General features: G+C 52.2%; 1 long non-coding RNA gene across 2 annotated transcripts in view; it reads left to right on the forward strand.

The window, feature by feature from the left end:
* Positions 1-16,117, forward strand: part of LOC144318650 (uncharacterized) — a 39,576-nt gene that overhangs the window by 3,751 nt on the left and 19,708 nt on the right. For both annotated transcript variants that reach the window (XR_013384708.1, XR_013384707.1), the window contains exon 2: positions 3,877-4,021. This is a non-coding gene — a long non-coding RNA (uncharacterized LOC144318650). The remainder of the gene's footprint in view (positions 1-3,876; positions 4,022-16,117) is intronic.

Consider the following 16,117-nt stretch of genomic DNA (forward strand, 5'->3'; position numbering starts at 1 on the left):
GTAAAAACACTGGGTGCTTTGAGATGGCTGTGGGTACTGAGACCAGAAGGGGAGCCAAGCAGCTTCCTCCTTCTCCCTTTGCTGAGGAGGGGGGCAGGAGGCCCCCTCCCCCTTGCCCTGGGGTGCAGAGGACTGGCACTCACTCTGGCTGCATCTGTGCTGGGCTGGCCTGGCTAGTTGAGACGAGCATAGCCTAGAACTTGGAGTGAAGAGACCTGGCCTCCTCCTCGCTCTCCCAGGTAGTCCTCTCTCTGGATCCCAGACTTCCCCTCTGTAAGCCAAGGGATCAGATGCGTTTGGTATGTGAAAGCCCTTTGTAAACGCCTAACTGCTTTACAAATCCAGGCTTCCTCAGAGGCAGGCACCAAGGCCTAAGCAGCCAAATCCAACCCTCACGGTCTGCACCTCCTGCCCACCCATACCCTCTGGCTGAGATTTTGTTCCTTTGGGGTTGGAAAAATACTCATCCCAGGCTTGTTGGACTTACAGAGACACTGCCTTGCCCAGCAAGGGCAGAGCCCCTCCCCTGTGGGGCCCATGGGAGACAGGTGGGGCTCTTGGCATTGGTGCCAGGATCCTTCGGAGGCGGAAGGAAACCCATGTTTTTGCCCAGCAACACTAGCACATTGAACAAACATTGCAAGTACTTTGGGCAGGAGAGGAGGGGCTCCCTGTCTAACGTAGCAGCACCCACCCCTCTCTGCTCGTCTGTCCACAGGGCTGCTTAATGCTTCTGTAACCTGCCTGGCTAAGGAACTGGCCTCCAGGGAAGCCTGAGCAGAGGGTTTGGATGTCCCGGGGGCAGGGGGTAGGGTGGGAAGGCAGGATTGCTGCTGTTCTCACCCCCCTACCCCACCCAGGACTTGGCAGGGCATGAGTGGATATGTTATGAGGGGGAGTCCTGAATTGATCTGGACCCCACAACTGTCCCTCACCTCCACCCACTCCTCAGACAGGAGCTCAAGTCCAGCCTCTGCTGAGTCTGCTGCCTCCTTTCCCCTGTCTCAGGGGCCCTGATCCCCTCTTTCTGCAGAGAGAGTCAGGGCAGAGGGAGGCAGTGTTTCTGCTGGGTCTGTGGAGGAGGCCGAGGGCTGGGTGTACCCTGGCTGGCAGCCCAGGAAGCCTGAGCATGTAATTAAAAGATTGTATCTTCTCGGGTCTGCCTTTTGGGACAAGAGCTCCCAGTGTTGTCTTCGCTTTATGACCTCTGTTTGGGCACTTAGTCCCCTGCTGCCTGGCTCTGTTCTGTCCTCTTAGGCAGGGCTGGCAGCTCAGTTCAACTGGTTCTGAGCACAGGGAGGATAGACTCCCCTTCTCTCCTTGTAGCAGGGTGAGAGATCGGCCTCCCTACTGCTGGTAAAGCACCGTAGCATCCATCCTCGAGGGAGATATCCTCATTTTACAGAGTCCACCCAGCTAGTAAGTGCAGAGCTGAGCCTCTGATACAGCTTTGCTGAGGGTGGCACCTGCAGGGAGGACCATGGGTGGTGGAGATGTGGTGGATATACGGGAGAAGAGCTCCCTAACTCCAGCACTAGACCATGGCTTTTAGGAACTCAGATGGTCATCAAACACTTTGGCCTTCGCAAGACCATGAGACATCAAGGCATCGTGGCCTTGGCAGCCCCAGCTTCACCAGCCAGAAGTAGGTTAAGGCAGGCAAGTGTGCCCAGCAGGGGAAGGAACGAGCCTTTGGGGATGCCAAGGGAAGGGAGACACAGCAAGATAGGGGAAAGGTCAAGAGCTAGGAGCCCGAGTGCCTGGGCAATGCGGAGAGTGTTCAAGGGATGTGTGGTGGGCTGGCTGTGTGGCCTTATAGTCTTGTCTTCAATGCTGCTGGTCGGGGGGTGGAGGGGCATGTGATTCCTGGCCCTGGGGGCCTGAGCACAGAGTCCGTGTGTGTCCACGGGGACACCTCCTACTGATGAACTCACTGATTCTGCCACAGACCTATGAGGTGTGGGGGCCCATCCATCCTTTTCGTACAGCCAAATGGCTGCAGCCCAAAGGGGAAGGGGCTGCCCACAGTCTCCCAGGCAAGGGGGCAGCTGTCCCAGGTCTGGTGCGGCCGCCATTCACTAGCTCTGTGCTGAGCACTATATAGGCACGGTTGTTAGCCCATTCTACAGACGAGGAGAGCGGGACTCAGGGAGGTCTCACCCAGGGCCAGTAGCAGCATTTGAATCAGGTGAGTTTACTCCAGGGTCTTCATTCTTAGCATAACTGGTGCCCCCCCAACCCCTCATCCCACCAGACATTTTTGTGTGGTTTTTCTCCTTCTTGGCCTTGGGGTCATCAGACTACTTTTCTCATCCCCAGGGCCCCCAGGGGGTCATAAGCCTCAGACCGTGGGGAACCGGCTCTAAAAGAGGGGTGGGGGGCAATGGGGGAGAGGGTTGGAAAAGTCTTGGGGGTGGGTACAGAGGAGGTCTCCCTTGGAGACTAGGCGCCTCCAGGTTGTTGCCTGTTTGGTGACCCCAGCCAGGGTAGGGTTGGGTGAGGAGGCAGGGATGTCAGGGCTGGAGGTAATGAGGATGGCCCCCGGACACCATCCAGAGGCTTCCTGTTCTTCTCTTCGAGGGTTAAATCTGTAGGGCATCCAGGTCAGGTGTCCACTCAGCCAGCAGGCCTCATGACCTCCCTCAGCCTTGTCTCTGTTGCCTCACTACCAGCGTGGTGGTGGGCCGCGGTGGGCAGTGGTGGGCTGCTGGGATCCTGCAGTCTGTACGCAAGGCCTGCCGAGCTCCTGAGACTGTTGGGACAGGGATCTTGTCGGCACCTATGAGCGGTGTAGGAATTTTTAAAAATTATTTATTTAGATAAAAGATTTTATTTATTCATGCAAGAGAGAGGCAGAGACACAGGCAAAGGGAGAAGCAAGCTCCCTGCGGGGAGTGGATGTGGGACTCGATCTCAGAACCCCGGGATCACAGCAGGGAGGGCAGATGCTTGACCATGGGGCCACCCAGGCGTCCTGGGGTGGTAGGAACTATCACACCTTTCTGGGAGGTCAGGAAAGGCCTAGAGGGCAGGTCCCTTAAGGATGAAAAAGCCAGACCAGGCATGAAAGGCAAGGCATCCCGGGGGTGGGAATCGCAGGGACAAAGGCAGGGTGGCAGAGCAGAGCCTTTCAGGGAATCGGGAGTCCTCTGGGTAGATGGCGTGAGGAAGAATGAGAGGGAGGCGCACCTGGGCCACGTGCCCGTGGGGGCCTGAATGCCCGGCTGCAGGGCAAGGCCTTCCGGCCAGGGACCACCCAGCCGCCGAAGCCTTGAAGCCGGCTTGTGAGGTGGTTGTGCTCGCTTTTGGAAAAGCCCCCTTTGGCTGCAGGAGTGGCTTGGGGACAGTGGTCGGGAGGTGCCAGGCAGAGGGCGACACCACACGCTTCATGGAGGAGTCTATGATGAGCGGCCTGAACAACTGGTTCAGTGGTGCGACGGTCCGGGCCTGGGCTGACAGGTCATCCTCCCCTTAGCTGGAGTGGGGCCGGCTTGGCCGGAGAGGGGAGCGGGCTCGAAGAGAACCAGATGCAGCTGGAGTGAGTGGGGTTGAGGAGGCTGTGGTTTTGCAGATGAGTCAGTTGGCTGTGCCCTGTGCCAGGGCTGGCAGCCTCTGGGATTCGGGCAGGGATTCAAGGAAGGGCTGGGTGCGAGGGAGGGGTGAGGGGCTGCCCCAGGGAGGCTGTGGCTTGAGAGGTACCAGGCCAGCCTGGCCTCCCACCTCTGTTTACACCCAGGAGGCACTCCTGAGCTGCTTTCGGCAGGAGGCTGGGCAGCCCCGGTTAACACCTGCAGTGCCAACCCTGTCACGCCCAGCCCCTCCCCCAGGTCCTGGCATTGGGACGCAGGGCAAGCCTTCATTTCCTTTCTCTCTCAGGTAAGCCTACCCTTGGCTCCAGCTCTCCTAGCCTGGGAATCCCGGGGCACTCTTGGTCCTGATGCCAGGCCCAGGGGCCAGCGTCCTCCTCCAGACTTGCTTTTCCAAGAGGCCCCACCTCTGCCAGCTGGCTCGTCCGAGACAGGTAAGTAACCCACCAAGATCAGCGGGCTTCCCAAGAAGGTAGCTAAAGGCTGGGTTCCATCAGGGGAATGGATTCTAATGGTAGCAAGCATCCTGACAGGCTGAGGGCGGGGAGCATGAGGGTGCTGTCATGGGGTTAGGGGCTGTCGGAAGCTATCCAGACCACAGCTCTGACACCCAGCAGTCTGGACAGCTAGCTGGGATGGCCTTCCCTCGGGGCTTCCTGGAACTATGTTTCGAGGGTCCCACATGGAAATGGGCTGGCTCTACAGGAAACGGGGCTAGATTGTTGGCCCTTGGCTCAAGGGAGGGAGGGCAGGAGGACTGCTGGTGCCATTGTCCTCACCAAGCTCGAGGCCCCAAAGGTCAGAGTGAGTCATTGATCTACGCTTGGCTGCTCCCTTGGCTCCCTTGGAGGGGAGGGAGGTCTGAGGGAGAACCCAGGGGGCTTCTCTGGGACCAGGGACCAGGGATAGCAGTGAAGGCAGAGGTGGCTCTAGGGAGACTCCATGGACAGTGGGGGAAAAAAAGACAGAGGCAGGAAAGATGACTCCATGAGCTGTCCCTTTCTTGAGTAAAGCAATGAAGAGTGGGTGGAGCTGAGGGGTTGTTGAGTAATGTCCTCACGGGGGAGGCTGAAAGGAGAAGGGCATGTGACCCTCGGGTGGCTCAAGGGCCAGTGAAGTCATTCTTTCTCCTGGCCTCAGCTTCTCCAGCTTCTCAAGATGACAGCCCTCCTGATGTAAGCTCTTTCTTAATGACACAAGACCAGTCTCTGGCTGGCCTTCCTTCCTTCCTCATTTCCTTCCTTCCTTCTTCCCTTCCAACCACAAACAGCCACCCAGGACAAAGAGGAATAGTGCTCTTTGTCTGATGGGCAGAGTGGTTAATTGCTATTGAGTGAGTCCACATCTAAGCATGTGGAGGTCCGGGGGCAGAGAGATGGGGGTGCCCAGAGAGAGGGGTTGGCTGTGCTGGGTCATACAGGGAGCCTTCACAGAGAGGGTGGCATTTCTTAAAGGAAGAGTAGTGATTGACAGGAAGGGGACCTCCGGACAAAGTGTAGGTGGCACCCTGGGGCCAGGATGACGGGCAGAGGCACAGGGGTGTGGAGATCACGAGGACTGGATGAGCAGGGGGGGTTGCTGTAGATGGGGCAGCGATCACCAAGCCACCCTCTGGACTTGATGTTGGGTGAAGAGTGAAAGAACCTTGACGTTGGTCCAGCGGAAAGACCGCGGGACCTGAAATCAGACCGGCTGGGTTCAAGGGCAGGTTCTGACACCTAGCAGCTGCCAAGCCACTTAACACCCTCAGTTTCCTCCTCTGTGCATTGAGATCACTGTGATGCTGGGGTTTCTGTAAGGATCAGACGTGACAGTGCTGCACAGGCTGCAAATAACTCTGCAAATGCGAGGTGTCCTTGGGATAGCACCTCACCAGCAGCCCCACTTCTGTGTTGACCTTTGCGGGTGCCATTTCCTAGGGAATGGCCACAGAAGGCTGCTCTTACCAGGCAGGTTAGCATTCCTGCAGGCGGTGAGCTTTCTGACCTTTACTGCCCGCTCTGTGGAGTTGCTCGGTTTGGGATCCACGGCTGCCCACCCCACGTCTTGGGGGCCTGCTCAAGTGATCCTGGAGGTACTGAGACCAAAGCCTGAATCTGGAATTGCACAATGCTCTAGAGCTAATTCTAGGCACTGAGACAGTGAGGCAGGAGAGGGTAGGGCCAGTACACCCAGCACACCCTGACCAGTGGGACTGGACCCTGTTGCCACAGGACAAAATAGGACAATGGGGCAGCGGGCGGGTGAGGCCAGAAGTGGGTGGACACATGAGGATGTGGGTGAAGGACAGGGTGAAAAACAGATGAACGGGGCAGGTGGAGCCTTCACTCCCCGCACGGCCCCACATTCCCTACGCCGGCCCCACACCCCGGTCTCAGCATCTCAGCTTTGGGCCTGCCTAGGAGGTAAGGCTGGAGGCGGGGAGGAAAAGGATTTTTTAGCTCTTAGTGCCTGTGATGCCTCTCCCTAGCCCTGCTTTCCCCATGCTCTACTATGGCAGCAGGTTCAGGTCCCCCCGGCCCCTGGGTCACCCTAGCTTAGCCTGGGCAATGTCCTGAGTGGTCTGTGACTCAGCAGTTTTTGCCAGAGGGCGGGGCCTCCGTGGGCTGCTGAGCTCAAGTCCCCACAGGGCTGAGGTATCTCAAGCCCAGGTGGTCCTTGGCACCTGCCCTGGCTCCTGTACCCCCCTAAGCCCCTCATCTGCTCATGGACTCTGAAGGTCCCTCTGTCAGCAACACTGTGGTGCCAGGACAGGGCTGTGCCCAGTGACTCAGCCTGGCCCTCTTCTTTGTACTGAGTAGGTGCCATAAATATTTGTTGAATGGAGTTCTTGCCTCTGGTTGGGATTTTCCACTGCAGCCAAGTAGCTGCTCCCGGCCCTGCCCCAGGCCTAGCCCGTCTCCACGGCTGCCTCTCACACACTGTCCCTTCTCTTCCCTGTCACATCCTGCTCTTCCTCTGACACCCCTTCAAACTGCTCCTCCAAACCTCCATCTCCTGGAAGTCTTCTGCTTCCCCAGGGGTCCAGCAGCCTCCCCCTGGGACCCCATCTGCCCAAGAGCCCTGGCAGCTGTGCCCAACATGTCCCTAGTGCTCATTTCTGCCTTCTGGTCACCATTGTCTTCCTTCCTCTGTGGGTGTCTCGGTGGCATGGCTGAGAAAAACAGGCCCAGGAGCAGAATCCATGGTGAAGTCCTGTCTGTGGGGACCCGTTGGTGGGCCTCCTGGCAGCAGGGCAGAGGGCCAGGGCCAGGCTAGACTACATGAGACCAAGACTTCAGAGTGGGGAGAAAAAGGATCTCTCCTAGGCCAGATGGCCACGTATGCTGGTTGCTCAGGGCAGGTCTGGCTCTGGCCTGATGACTGAATAGCAGTGTAAGCTGTATGGCCACTCTGGAGGGGCTGCCATGGGTGCCCAGGGCATGGGGAACCGAGCTCATGGCCTGCCTCCAGGGCCCAACAGGGCGACTCACTCAGGTTGGCAGCTTTCCCCTCTTGAAGAGGGTCCTGAGCATCAGTCCCCTGACTGAGCCTGGGTTTTAAGATGGAGGCAGATTCATGAGGTACGCGGTAACAGGACAGCCCATGCTTGAACTGCAGCGAGAATGGCAAGGGGATGTGTGACAAGCGTGTGAGTAGCAAAGAATGTCAGGTGAAACCGGGAGAGAGCTTTGCAAGCCGTAAAGTTCCTGGATATTCATGATAACAGCTAACCTTTATAGGGGACTTACCACATTACCAAGCAAGCCAATGACGGGAATCATATTATTGCCCCCCATAGATGAAGAAGCTGGGGTGTGGAGGGATTAAGTAACCGATGGTCACACTGCTAGGAAGCCAAACTCTAGAGCCACTGTCTTTCTTTTTTTTTTTTTGTTTTTTTTTTTTAAGATTTTATTATTAGAGAGAGAGAGAGAGAATGAGCAAAAAGGAGAGAGGAAGGAGCGGGACTCCCTACTGAGCGGGGAGCCCTATGTGGGACTCGATCCCAGGACCCCGGGACCATGACCTGAGCTGAGGGCAGACACTCAACCATTGAGCCACCCAGGTTCCCCAGAGCCGTTATCTTAAACACTACATGGCCATGCCTCATATCTGAAGCTTCAGTGCAGCTGAATTTTGTGAAGATGAAAATAAGGCCATGTGTGTAAGTTTATAAACAGTAACAAATGTAAAGTATTTTGGAACTAACTTGTGACAACCCATGGGGTTCTAGGATTTTATCCACAGTCATGCCATCTTCACACCACAGCTAAATTATTATACCAGTATCCCAGCCAGGGCTCTACTTTTAGCCACTCTCATCTCACATCCATCCTTCTCGGAACTGCTCAAATATTCTTTTTTAAAAATTTTTCATTTCTTTTTTTTTTTAAACGCAGCTTTCTTTCTTTTTCTTTTTTGTATATTTTTTTTATTGGAGCTCAATTTGCTAACATATAGCATAACACCCAGGGCTCATCCTGTCCCCCTCAGTGCCTGTCACCCAGTCACCCCCACCCCCCACCCACCTCCCCTTCCACCACCCCTTGTTCGTTTCCCAGAGTTAGGAGTCTCTCATGTTCTGTCTTCCTCTCTGATATTTCCCACTCAGTTCCTCTCCTTCCCCTATGATCCCTTTCACTATTTTTTATATTCCCTGTATGAGTGAAACCATATAATAATTGTCCTTCTCCGATTGACTTACTTCACTCAGCATAATACCCTCCAGTGCTGCTCAAATATTCATCGTGGTTTTTACCACTCTCAAGAAGGGCTGACATGATAGCCAGTGAGATAAGGCCGGAAATAGAAATGGGAAGTGGAATAATGGAAAAAAGAACTGGGCAGTTTTTCTTTAGTCACCAATGATAGGAGAAAACGTGGGAGAACTCACTGAAGGGCAAATATTTTACGTGACTAAAAAAAAATAGCAGCTGATGCCTATGTAGAACATTCGCTGTGCCAGGCCCTGTTCCCAGTGCCCTGCTCACATTGCCTGGGAGTGGACACTATTGTCCTCATTTTGGATGAGGAAACTAAGGCAGAGAAGTTTAGGGGCTTGCCCCAAACCTAGGCAGCTTGGCTCCTTTGTCTGCTTAGCTCTTCTGCTATTTTTTTTATAAATCTTTTTTTTTTTAAAGATTTTATTTATTTATTCATGAGAGACAGAGAGAGAGAGAGGCAGAGACACAGGCAGAGGGAGAAGCAGGCTCCATGCAGGGAGCCCGACGTGGGACTCGATCCGGGGTCTCCAGGATCAGGCCCTGGGCTGAAGGCGGCGCTAAACGGCTGAGCCCCCCGGGCTGCCCAGCTCTTCTACTATTGACAGCTTTCCTAATGTGCCAGTAATTTCTTCCTGCAAAGTATGTTAGGAGGGCAACATACAATCATAATAGCCATCAGAGGCGTGACACTTCCCACTTTGGTAGCACACTCTGGCCCCTGTATCCCCTAGCAACAGCACCTGCACATGCTCAGAGTCTCACGCACAAAGTCATCATCAGCTTCTGGTCCCTATGCCACTAACAGCACAGTGCCCACCCCGTGCCTAGGGATCAAATGGAGAGGAATGTTGGCCTTGTCCTTTCCTCCGTGAGAACACATTTGTCCACAGCAGCCTAGTTTACAGAGGTTCACCTCTGCCTTCTACAGAGACAGCCAGAATCTTCTTAAAAGCGTTTCGGGAGAGGGCCTTTGGTAATTGATAGACCCATCTGAGGAGATCCTCCTCAACAGAAGGACAGAGTGCCCTGGATGAGTATTGCAGACCCCACTTTCTTATCAGAAAGTAACTCCTCGTAGCCATGCCAGGCCTGAGAGCAGAAGTGGTGGCCTCCCAGTGTCTGCAGGACCCAGGGGAGGCCTGGGTGGCACCATCTTGGTTTGCTAGTAGAGTCCATGGATTATGGCTTCCCTCAATCATATGGAAAGATTTCCAGGGCTGAGACTATTCCTTCCCCCAGTAATCATTTATGGGGCACCAAATAACAGTCTGAAAGGAACAGGGTGCTAATTGGTTGATTGACTGAGCTATGATGTGCTCTCCAGAAGCAGTTGAAGGAAACAACGTACGTCAAATATCTTTTATGCGTACCCAGTGTGTTAAGTACTTTCCCATGTCATCTTATTTATGCCCTGCAATAACCTCACAGAGTAAGTGTTGTTATAGTCACTAGAGATGTGAGTAAACCAAGGTTTCAAGAGGCTGAAGAACTTTCAGTAAATATTGTGGCTGGAGGTTGAACACAAGCCTAAGTCTTCCCACTGTGTTGTACTGCCTCCATAGGAAGACACTTCTCTGTCGTCTCGCTGAAGCGACCTGGAGCTGGATAGGGTATCTATCTGGTTAAGGCATCTCCCCAAGAATGACAGTAGGCAGCCACCGTGGAACACTCCCCGCTATGATGAGAAGATTGCAGGGCAGGTGGGGGGAGGGGCAGGGTTTCCAAGGACCGCTCGCCAACTCTGGACAACACCAGCAGCAATGGCAGGAGGGTCCCCGCCACCACATCAGACTGAGCTTGTGTCAAGCACTCCTCGGGTGGTGCGAGCCCAGCAAGGCCTATCCTGCACCTGCCAGCTCTAGGTCTTTCTTCGGTGTTCTGAGCCCTCCGCATGATGGGACAGGCCCTGGGACGCCCTGCTGAATGCCCAGATGCTGGTGGAGTGACCAGGAAGGCGGGAGTTCGGCTTTGGTCCCTAAGGCCAGGCCTCCTCAGGGAGGACAGGGAGCTTGTGGAGACTGTCACTGCCCTGCCGCTCCCTTGTCCCTACCAGCCGCCCCACCCCCGGTGCTCATGCCCTTCCCTGCAGCTTTTTCAAGGGTGGAGGTTTGGCTGGAGCAGGAGTGGGGGAGGAAGGGGGTCAGGAGGTAGGGACCCATGAGGGGGAGGACCAGCACGCCCAGAGCCGCACTTTCTGAGCTCCCACCACGCACCAGGATGATGTCGAGCGCTTGGTGTCCGTCATTTCTCTGCCTCCTCATGTCCACCTAGGGCTGGGCACTCTGATGATCCACCCTGCACTGGCTCAGGAGCTGAGGCTTACGGAGACTCGAGTCCGGGTCGGTCTGCCTCTCCAGCCAGTGACCTCGCCGCGACATCAGAGAGAGGGCCCAGGGAGGAGACGGGGAGGGCTCCTCAGGCAGGGCAGGTTGGCCCAGAGGCCACTATAGTCCCGGGTTCCCCATTCCTGTGGCCCCCTATCCTGCCACCCCTGACTGTGCACTCCTCCGTTTGGCTGGCCTGCCTCATTTAGGGACCTTTCTGCCGTGCTCTTTGCTCCCAGGAAACCCTGCTCCCTGCCCGATGTTTCACACGGAGGCAAAATGATTCTGGGAAAAGCACCGCATGTAGAAGACCTGGCTCTGTCTTCTCTGTCTTGATGCTAAATACATAGCATCAAGGGGTCTCTGAACCCCTTACTACACAGAGAAAACTAACCTGGGAGGAAGAGCCTAGAATAGTGCCTGACGTATAGTAGGTGCTCATTAAAATGTTCATTTGTAAAAGCAGAGATTATAACCCCACTTTACAGTCACTGATAAGTCTGGATGAATATTCTGTATATAAAAGCTCAGGAAACGGTGAAATTAATTAATTGTAAGAGTATTAGTATGATCTCAGGAATGTGTGTGTTTTATGAGGGCAAAGCCTTGAGCCAAGGGATGAGGCCTTGACTGGCTGGGAAATTTTCCTGGGTACAGAAAGTCCCCACTGTTGCTCTTGGAACACACCTAAAATCCCGCAGTTTGTCTCTGACTGCCTCCTATGAAGCAGGCAGCTGTGCTGAGCTGGTAAAAGACTCTCACAAGGAACCCCAAGACTGGATACTTCAGGTCTTCAGAGAATTTACAAGGATCTTGTTTTCAGAGGGAATAACCCAGACCTGAGTGGCTGGGAGGCTATCCTCAGGGAGGGGGGACCACAGGGAGCTCCAGGTACTACCACCACAGTGCTCTCAACTGGCTCCCCGAGACCAGACAACAGCCAGACAGGCAGACAGACGTGCAATGGGAAGGGGCTGTGGTTGCATACTGCACCTGGAAGTCACAGCCCCTTGGATTCCCCTCAACCTGTCAGGCACTTGACTCCCAGCTGACCCACCTGCTAGCACTGAGAACCAGCTGCCTCCCTGCTGAAAGCACGCAAGTGTCACTCAAGGCTTGATGTTTTCACCCAACAGCTCCGAAGGGACAGAGCAGGGCTTTACAGCCAATTGTGTGAGCTCCAACACCCAAGTTCTGTCAAGTGATGTTGCTTGCGACTAGCATCATCTTTTACAAATTTTTTACTTTAAATTGTGGTTTAAAAAAAATGCATAGAGTGGGACACCTGGGTGGCTCAGTGGTTGAGCATCTGCCTTTGGCTCAGGTCGTGATCCCAGGTCCCGGGATTGAAGCCCACATCGGGCTCCCTGAAGGGAGCCTGCTTCTCCCTCTGTCTGTGTCTCTCATAAATAAATAAATAAAATCTTAAAAAAAATACATAGCATCAAATTTATCACCTTTGTCTTTAAGCGTACAGTCCAGCAGTATTAAGTCTTTTCACATTGTTGCGTATCAGATCTCTGGCACTTTTTCATCTTGCCAAACAGAGACTCTGTGCCCATTGCTTGACAGTGCCCCATGCCCCTTCCCCCAGCGCCTGCCCCCCCCCCCCACTTTGTCTCTATGGTTTTGACCACCCTAGTACTTTGTGTAAGTGGAACCATACATTATTTGTCCTTTTGTGACTAGCTTATTTCACTCAGCATGATGCCGCCAAGATGTTGCAGCATGTGACAGGATTTCCTTATTTTTTTAGGCGGCCTAACATTCCACTGCTTGCGTGTATCACCTTTTTAAAATCCACCTATCTTTCAGTGGACTGCTTAGTTATTGTGAATAATGCTGCAGGGAATATGGATAAGCAGTACCATCCGTTAAAGCAAGGACGTTTGCACGTGTGTACCTGTGCATGAACACATGTACGAGCGAGTGCCAAGCACACACCCTCCCACCAGGGGTAGACCTGGGCATGACCTGCCTTTGCTTATACTTCAGAACAAACCAACTCTTTGCAGCAATCACATTTTCATGAAATAACATCAGGTATTAAAAACTTTTGTTAAATTAATTGGGTATTAAAACACAATAGAAAAAGTCTTTTAAACTTTTCACTGGGTTCAAAAGAGTGGGTTGATTTTATTAATTAAATTGCTTTGGGATTTAAACCTTTTTTGATTAGCTTCGTATTTTGAAGCTGCCGGTCAGATTTTCCCAGGGCTGGAGCAGTGGCACTTGGCCATGACATGTGTTTGGAAGGACAGTGACCCCTTTCAAGGATAGGCTGTTCCACTCTCCACGAAGATGGAGGCTGGGGAAGCTTTCCGTGAGTAAGAAACACAAATACGCTTTACATCTCAATCCCAGACACATATACGCGTGATGTAACTGACATGAACGTTTTCTGAAACACCACCTAACCTCCTTCTGTGAGATGTTCTCACATTTTCCAATCCAGTGTTGTTTGCAGCGAGGACTGTGAACTGCTTATCACCAGCCAGGAAGGAAATAAGGGCAGAAATTAAGAGTAAGTGTTTACTGTATGAAAAGATGCTTGACATCATTAGCTATCAGGGAAATGCAAACGCAAACCACAAAGAGATATCACTTCATGCCCACGAGGACGGCTATAAGATAAGTGTTGATGAGGATGTGAAAAAATTGGTTGAGAATGGGAAATGGTACAGCTATTCGGGAAAACATGTGATGTTTCCTCAAAGAGAGAAGCACGGAATTCTATGACCTGGCCACTTTACTCCTGGGTGTATGTACTCAAGAGAAGGGAATATGTATGTCCACTCAAGAGCTTGTATGTGAATGTTCACAGCAGCATTATTCGTGACAGCCAAAAGGTAGGCACAACCCAGATGTCTATCGATTGATGAATGGGTCGACAGGATGGACTGGATCTACTCAATGGAATGGTACTGGGCCATAAAAAGAGCTGAGGTACTGATCAGTACTACAGTGTCAACATACCTTGAAAACACTATGCTAAAAAAAGAAGCCAATCATAAAAGATAACATACTGTATGATTCCATTTGCATGTAGTATCCAGAACAGACAAATCTCAAATAGAGAAAGTAGATTAGTGATTGCCAAGGGCTGCAGGAGAGAGGCTGGAGGGGAAGGGGACCGACTGCTAATGGGTGGAAGTCGTCTTTCAGGCATGATGTGAATGTTCCAAAATAGACTGTGGTGGTGAGGGCACAACTCTGAATATACTAAAAACCAATGAGTTGTGCACTTCAAAGCCTGGATTGTACGGTGTGTGAATGACCTCTCAGTAGAGCTACTCAAGAGTAAGCGTTTTTGTTTGTCTGTTTGTGTTTTAACATTTTATTTATTGTTCATGAGAGACACAGAGAGAGGGGCAGAGACACAGGCAGAGGGAGAAGCAGGCTCCCCGCGGGTGGCCAGATGTGGGACTTGATCCCGGGACCCCGGAATCACTCCCTGAGCCAAAGGCAGACGCTCAGGCACTGAGCCACCCAAGTGTCCCAAGAGTAAGCATTTTTTTGTTTGTTTGTTTGTTTTTTAACTTTTATAGCAATTTGACATTGCTGTGACATCCAAGAGCATGATCCCTTTTCTACTAATTCATTTTTATTGCTTTATTACAGTTTACAAAAGTATCAGTCCATGACAGATTGGAATTTAAAAAAAAAGTCAGCTTGTGAATGACAGATCATTGGAAAAGCCCTGTTCTGATCTATTTCATTATTATTTTTTTAAGAATATAGTTTGAAAAAGTTAAGCTGATTTCATCATTTGCTGATGGCTTGTGACCTTGTCGTTTGAAAAAAATAGTGAAAAGTCCTGCTCCAGGGACCAGTGGCATGCAGGCAGGCAAAGTCCATCCCCTTCAAAGTTCTCACAAACCATCATAGGAGGTGGCACCTTCAAGGTAAACTAAAGGCCATATCCGTGACCTGACTTCTGCCCACCCTGCCCGCCCCATCTATCAGACCCTCTGCTCCAGGCAACAACATGATTCCCAGAGCGGGCCAAACTCATTCAGACCCCAGCGCCTTTGCTGATACCGTGTCTCTGCTAGAATGATGACCCTCCAGTGCCACCCACCTGGAAATCACCACATTGTGCTCCAAGCTACAGCCCAGACATCATCTTGGGCCTGGCTTTCTCTCTTTGCTCCTCTTTCCCCAGGTCCACAAAAGCAATCGTTACACAGCATGGGCATCATATGCCTGCCGGTCCATCTCTCCCAGTAGACAGTCAACTTCCTGAGGAGTGATCTTTGGTTCACCTTTTTTTCTTTTCTTAGATTTTATTTATTTATTTATTTGAGAGCGAGAGAAAGCATGAACAGGGGGAGGAGCAGAGGGGAGGGAGAAGCTCTCCGATGACCAGGGAGTCTGAAAACAATGACAAGGGGCTCCTTGGTTCATCTTTGTATCCTGATACTCACCAAGGGGCATGATCACTGCCCGAAGCATAAGTGTGGGCTAGCTCACCTCAGTTTATATGAAAGCCAGGATACCCCTGTCTCTGACACCAAGGCGAAGAGCCCAGCAGAGTCCCTTTAAGTAAATGCCGCCCACTGCCCCCCATCCTTGGCCTGGGCACTCCCTTCCCTCGTGCCTCTGGGCACATCTCCTGGCACCATGGATTTCCACAGTGACGCTTATACGTCTTGTCTTCCTTGCATCCTCTACCTTGGCACCAACTACGCCGGACCTCTCTGTTTCACACTGATCATCATATCTGGAGCTGCAGTCTGTACCATTCCCAGGCTTCTTTGACATGGGAAATTCTTACTTTGCACTGTGCCTTTTGAGGGCAAAATGTTAGTTTCTAAACATGTTACTCAAAAGAGGATCCTCCTCCCTGACCCTGCCCTGCCTCAATTTGGCCTGAGTTTTTATGTCCAGCTGGACCCAGGCTACTATTTACGATACATGGTATTATGTTAATCTTGTTTCTCTCTCTCTCTCCTTCCCTCTCTCTCTCTCATAAGCATGTGACCATTTAGTACTGTTAAAGTGTAAAACGTCAAATTACTCCCGAGGAGGTGAGCAGCATAAACAAATCAAGAGAGACAAGCTGATTAAAACATCACTGAGATGATTTAGAAAGGCAGAGAAAAGCAGGTGGAACTAAGCACCATTCGGCCAAGGTTTGGTACAGATTAGAAGTAACCTTCATTTCCAAGTGTCTGGGTAGCTCAGTCGGTTAAGCATTTGACTCTTGATTTCGGCTCAGGGTATGATCTCAGGGTCATGAGATTGAGCTCTGTGTCAGACCCCACTCTCAGTGTGGAGTTGGCTTGAGATTCCCCTCTCCCTTTCCCCCTCCTGCTCACTCTCTTTCTCCTTCTCTCTCTCTCTCTCTCTCTCTCAAAAAAAAAGAAGTAACCTTCATTTCATGAGTCTGTGTCTCTACCACACACACTACAAGGCATCATCATACATTATTCGGGAGCAGGGGCTCTGGGAATGGAACATGTGGATGCGTATACCAGCTCTACTGTTTCCCAGCTGT

Source organism: Canis aureus, chromosome 8 (assembly GCF_053574225.1).
Source record: "Canis aureus isolate CA01 chromosome 8, VMU_Caureus_v.1.0, whole genome shotgun sequence".
Lineage (NCBI taxonomy): Eukaryota > Metazoa > Chordata > Mammalia > Carnivora > Canidae > Canis > Canis aureus.